The sequence below is a fragment of the Papio anubis genome, chromosome 16, assembly GCF_008728515.1.
Source record: "Papio anubis isolate 15944 chromosome 16, Panubis1.0, whole genome shotgun sequence".
NCBI lineage: Eukaryota > Metazoa > Chordata > Mammalia > Primates > Cercopithecidae > Papio > Papio anubis.
Window position 1 is genome coordinate 23,987,876 of NC_044991.1, and position 6,476 is coordinate 23,994,351.

The window sequence follows — 6,476 nt, forward strand, 5'->3', positions numbered from 1 at the left end:
AGATGGAATGGGATGGGATGGAGTGGAGTGGGAGGAGATGAGAGGGGATAGGGTGGGGTGGGGTGGGGTGGGATGAATGGGGTAGGATGAGATGGGGTGGGATGGGATGTGATGAGGTGTGGGTGGGATGAGGAGGGGTGGAGTGGGATGGGGCAGGATATGGTGGGATGGGATGGGATAGGGTGGGGTGTAGTGGGATGGAGTGGGGTGACTTGGATAGTACATGATGAGACTGGATAAAGTGGATGGAATGGGAGGGATTGGATAGAATTCACTGGCAGGAGATGCACATTTACTTTTACTTTTACCATTTACAATCACAATAGGACAAAGGACAGGGGTCAGGGGCTCTAGACTTGTGTTCCCTGACTACTCACATTGGGACCCTGATCTTTTCTTCTCTGGGCCTCGACTTCCTCATCTGTCAGTTGCATGTTGGAACTAAATGATATCTAAGGATTTGCCTGCCCTAGGACCCTGTAAGTCTTTATAGCAGGCATTCACCCATAATTCAGAAAGAATTTGCTGAGTGCCTCCTCTGTGCCAGGCCCCATGATCAGTGTCCAAAGCCAGTTACAATACAGGGTGTTTCCTCCAACTGCCCAGTCACCCCAAGAGACGAATTTGAGATGGCTTGGAATAGACTCTGGGTTAGCACTTCTAATGGCCTTAGGACCCTCTGGTCCAGCTCAAGATAAAACTCACAGACTGTGCCCTCAATAAACAGCCCATCAAGGCTGAAAGAGACACCTGGTGGGCCTCAGAGACAGGCATATGCCCTGCATTTTAGCCAGGGAGGGACTGTAATCAGTAAATGCCACGGCAGGCAGGAGCCAGCCGCTGTTGGGTATTTAAGCTCTAAATATAGGACTCCTGAGATAGTCTCTTTCTGCTGAGGGTGACCTATCAAAGTGGTTTTTTTTTTTTCATGGCCCCACCCCACCACCAAATGTCTACTTGATCCTCTTATAGCCTGAAATAGAGTCCAGTCCAGCTCCTGGCCACCCACAGCAGAAAGAAGCTCAACAATTTACCATGGCATTCAAACCCATTCAGGACCTAGCTCATGCCTGCCTCTCTAACCTTATGTATTCATTCATTCAACACTATTTATAGCTGCTAAGCACCACGCTAGGTCCTGGGGATTCAGCTTTGACCAAGACAGACGCAACTACTGCCCTTATGAGCTCACAATTCAGTGAGGGAAACACTGAGTATTGCCACAAATAACCTTAAAATTACAACTGCATAAAGTTCTGGGGATGAAACTTAGGAAACCTCTGAGCCTCGTTCTATCTAGTCTTTCTCTCAAACTTAACACTCTCACCGGACTGGCCTTCCTTCACTTCCCTGAATGAGCATGCTCTCTCTCACCTCAGGACCTTTGCACATGCTTTTCCCTCTGCCAAGAAGTTTCTTTCAACTCCATTGCCCACTCTCCTGGCTAGCTCCTCTCCGTCCTACAGGTATCAGCTTAGAGGCCACTTTCTTCAGGAAGCCATGCCTCATGTCGCCAGTGTGGGCTCCCCTTCTGTTCTCCTCCATAGCATGTGTTTAACCCCCACTTATTACACTCCACAGTGAGTACCTTTTGCATTTCTGGCTAGTGCACTAGGCTAGGAATTTCACTGTGGCATCAGCAAAGTTTTTACTGAATGGGTGAGTCACATCCTTACCTTTTGTTCAGTCCCATTCACTGCTTGACTTTGGGGTCCTCCAGCCTTCCATAAAAATAAATGTTTCTCCAAATTTTTCTTATTATATGCTGTAATTCTTTCATGAAGGGAGCAGAGAAAACTGGAGAAGCTTAAATAAGCTTTTCCTTTATATCTGCAAAGCTCCAGTGTCCTTCAGACCCAGCTCCTTCATGGGTACTGGAACCACAGAGACCACCTGACAAGATAAAGCCAGAAGGGGATGCAAGAGTCTTGAGTTCCATCCCCTGCTCTCATCTTCACAATTGGCTTCCATCTTGAGACAACTTCAGTAGATTTTGCTGAGAGGCGCGCAGTAGGGAATACTATGGGTAAAATGAGATTACTCCAATGTGAGCATTTCAAATCCCTTTGTAGTAGACAGAATAATGGCCCCTCCAAAGACATCCACATCCTAACCCTCAGAATGAGTGAATATTTTACCTTACATTGTGAAAGGGACTTTGCAGGCATGATTAAATTAAGGATCTAGGGATGGAAGGATTATCCTGAATTATACAGGTGGACCCAATGTAGTCACAAGGGAGAAGTAAGAGGGTCAAAGTCAGAGATGTGGGGGTAGAAACAGGCCGGGGGAGAGATCTGAAGAGCCAGCTGGCTTCGATGATGGAGGAAGGAAGGGGACATGAGCTAAGGAGCACAAGTGGCCTCTAGAAGCTAGAAAAGGTAAGGAAACCAATTCGCTCCTAGACCCCTTCAGAAGGGTCACAGCTCTTCTGACATATAAGACCCACTGGACTTCTAACCTCCAGAACCATAAAATAATACATTGATGTTGGTTTAAGCCAATAAGTTTGTGGCCATTTGTAACTATGCAGGCATAGGAAACTAACACAACCTTCCAACCATTCAACCCATGTCTCCTAAATGCTGGGGTTCAGGTGAGGTAGGTTTCCTGGTAGATCTAGAACCCTCTAGAAACCATGATTCCTCATATTTAGAACTATTCTGAAAGGATCTCAAGGATCTGGCTAGTTCAACATCTCTCCAGCTTTAGATAATTGCTTTATTGATTCTCCCTTTTCTAGATCATCTATCTCATAAAGAATAGAGAATTTGTAGGGTGACACATTTTTTTCTTCTTTTGGTCGTCCTTCGCAAGCTCTACCTGCTGACCTTCAACTTTAGAGGAAAGAAAGAACACTGCCATGAAGATTCTGGCTTAGGTGGGGACAGATGTTGAAAGACAGCATCATTTGGTTGGTTGCAATGATGTCTCTCCCTTCTTTTTTGAATAGTGGCTTCCCGGATCCAACCCTCAAATGATGTGAGCTTGGAGTCATGCACATCATGAGAGCTATGGCTCACTTTTTCCTCCCACCTTGCACCTGGTCCTCTAAGCATGCTGTGCTCACCGGAGAAATGGATGGATTTGTGGATGGATCACCTAATTAACTAATTAAGGGGTCAGACTCTATCCCCTTCCACTCCCACCTGTGAGCCAGCCCAGACATTCCAGAATTCTATGGCTCCAGCACCATGCCCCAGAGAAAAACAAAAAACAACCTCCTGGGCCTTGAACCATCAGCCACTTTTCAAAGAAAGTCAAGACTCTGTCAACATTTTTTTCTTCCCTCCCAAAATTAAAATGTGCCTCCAGTATAACTTGTTATCAAAAATAGAAGCATTTTATCTATCTTTATTGCAGAACAGAGATTACATGGAGACATTCAATTTGGAGTCAATTTAAATTTCAATTGTCTGTGAAATCTAAATCAATAGGGTATAGTTCAATGACGCTTTAATAAAACAGGACATAACAGAGAAATCATTAGGAATTACATATGATAAGAGATTGGAGCAGAGCCTTTGTAATGGTGGAAGGAACATTAGAAAATTACCCCCAAGCATTCGCAAGTAAACCAACTACCTCCTTCCCCCATGAGACGCCTTAGAAAGCTTAATTGTGCTATGAGGACTGGAAATCCATCTCTGTCAGCCCAGTGATTGGGGGACAATTTACAGTGAGTGACAAAGGCGGGGGTTTTGTCTCGCCCGGAATGTGCCAATCATGTTTCTCCATCCCGATGCCTGGAAGAATGTTACCCCCTCTCCAATTCCCGAACTTTTCCTCCTTGCTCCCCACCTAGCCTCCTTTACCCTGAGACTTCACTCTGCAGGGGACCCCCAGGAGGGTCCACCCCAGGTTAGGATGCACAGAGGCAGGGAAAAGGGGAAGCAGCTGGACAGAGCGGATAAATGCCCAGGCTTTGCAGAAAGAAAATCTGAGAATGAATGTCAACCCCTCTCCTGTGTCTTAGGCAACTTGCTTTACCTCCCTGAGCCTTCCCTGAGTTTCCACCATTGAAAAAACAGAGAATCCAATATCCACCTCATAGGCAAGTGCTTCTTTATCCGATAAATATTTGTTGAGGGCCTTCTGTGTGGCAAGCAGCAGAACAAGGAGGAGGGCAAGGTAGATGAGGCACTTCCATTAGGTGCAGAATTTAAGGGGTTACCAAAGAATTCAGTGCTCAAAATACATAATATTTAATCCCCTATTTTTAAAAATCACAACAAATTCAAAAAACCCAGAATGAACAAAATCTCAAAATTTCGCATAAAGACAGGATCAGTAATGGCACCAAGCCATTACTGGACCCTGTTGCCAAGGGGAAAATCAACAATCAGTTGATTCCATTCGATATAGTTTGGATTTGTGTACCCACCCAACTCTCTTTTGGAATTGTAATCCACAATGTTGGAAGAGGGCCCTAGTGGGAGGCGATTGGATCATGGGGGCAGATGTCCCCCTTGCTGTTGTCGTGATAGTGAGTTCTCACGAAATCTGGTTGTTTAAAAGCATGTAGCACCTCCCACTTCAACCTCTGCCTCCTTCTCTGATCATGTAAGATGTGCCTGCTTTCCTTTCACCTTCTGCCGTGATTATAAGTTTCCCGAGGCCCCCTAGTCATGCCTCCTGTACAGCCTGCAGAACTGTGAGTCGATTAAACCTCTTTTGTTTATAAATTACCCAGTTTCGGGTAGTTCTTTACAGCAATGCGAGAGCAAACTAATGCACCATCTTTATGTAACATTTTGATATTTTTTAATTTTTCACCTTAATTTTGATTTCTGAAAATACTACATTATAACATTATTTATCTCAATTGCTGATTTTTTTAATCAGTGCTTCTGTCACCCCTTAAATTTTGCACCCCAGAACAGTGCCTCATTTGGTTCATTTCCTAGTCTTGGCCCTGCAAAGCAGTGCGCTAAGCATGCTAAGGCCTAGGAAAAATGAGGAAACTAAACAGACACACAAATTACCCTCCTGGAGCTCTTAGTTTAGCAAACGAGGCAGATAAAAGCAAGTAAACAAGCAGATAAATAGAAAAATTATAAATGACAATAAGTCTAACGGTAGGAGCATGCCACTGAGAAGGGTGATAACTCACTCAGATGAAATGGTCAGCAACAAGCAACACCTTCTCTAAATCTCCAAGCTTCAAAGCCCCTGTCATTTTCCCTAATAGATTCCTAGTGTGCATTAAACAGTTAACTTAGCAGACTTAGGGGTTTCAAACCCTGCGTGTTCCAAAGAAAGGACCTGACTGACTGCTGGGAGATTCACCCTAAACTCTTGCAGTATCCTCCCTAATAATCCTCAAGTGTCTTTGTATACCTGGGTACTTGGGCCAAACCAGGCCAGACAATCCATGTAACCATGTGATTATGGTGGGAGCCTTTTACATCACGTTGACTTCTGGAGGGGCTAGTGACTAAGTAATTAAGGTCATTCATGTGGTAACTCCACACCTACGTGACTGACCTCCAATTAAAACCCTGAACACCAAGGCTCAGGTGAGTTTCCATGGTTGGCAACACTCGATACATGTTGTCACACATCATTGGTGGGAGAATTAGGCATATTTGTAAGATTCCAATGGGAGAGGACAACTGGAAGTCTCTCCCGGACCCTGCCCTCTGCACCTTTTTCTTTGGCAGATTTTAATCTGAATCCTTTTGTTGTAATAAATCATAACCATGAGGATAACAGGTCTTCTGAGTTCTGGGAGTCCTTCTAGCAAAGGACTTGAAATCACTCATGGAACCTGTCAGTGGTCCTGGGGACCCACAACGTAGTGGTTCTGATCTCTCACAGCACTCATCACAGTTCATGACTGTGTGTGTTAGTCTGTTCTCATGCTGCTAATAAAGACATACTGGTTGGGCACGGTGGCTCACGCCTGTAATCCCAGCACTTTGGGAGGCCGAGGCAGGCGGATCATGAGGTCAGGAGATCAAGACCATCCTGGCTAACATGGTAAAACCTCGTCTCTACTAAAAAATACAAAAAATTAGCTGGGCGTGGTGGCGGGCACCTGTAGTCCCAGCTACTCAGGAGGCTGAGGCAGGAGAATGGCGTGAACCCGGGAGGTGGAGCTTGCAGTGAGCCAAGATGGCGCCACTGCAATCCAGCCTGGGCAACAGAGCAAGACTCCATCTCAAAAAAAAAAAAAGACATTCTGGAGACTGGGTAGTTTATAAAGGAAAGAGGTTTAATTGACTCTCAGTTCTGCAGGGCTGGGAAGTCCCCAGGAAACTTACAATCATGGTGGAAGGGGACATAAACATGTCCTTCTTCACGGGGCGGCAGTACAAAGAAGTGCCAAGCCAAAGGGGGAAAAGCCCCTTATAAAGCCATCAGATATAGTGAGAGCTCACTCACTATCACGAGAACAGCATGAGGGTAAATGCCCCCATGATTAAATTACCTCCCATCAACTCCCTCCCACGACACATGGGGATTATGGGAAC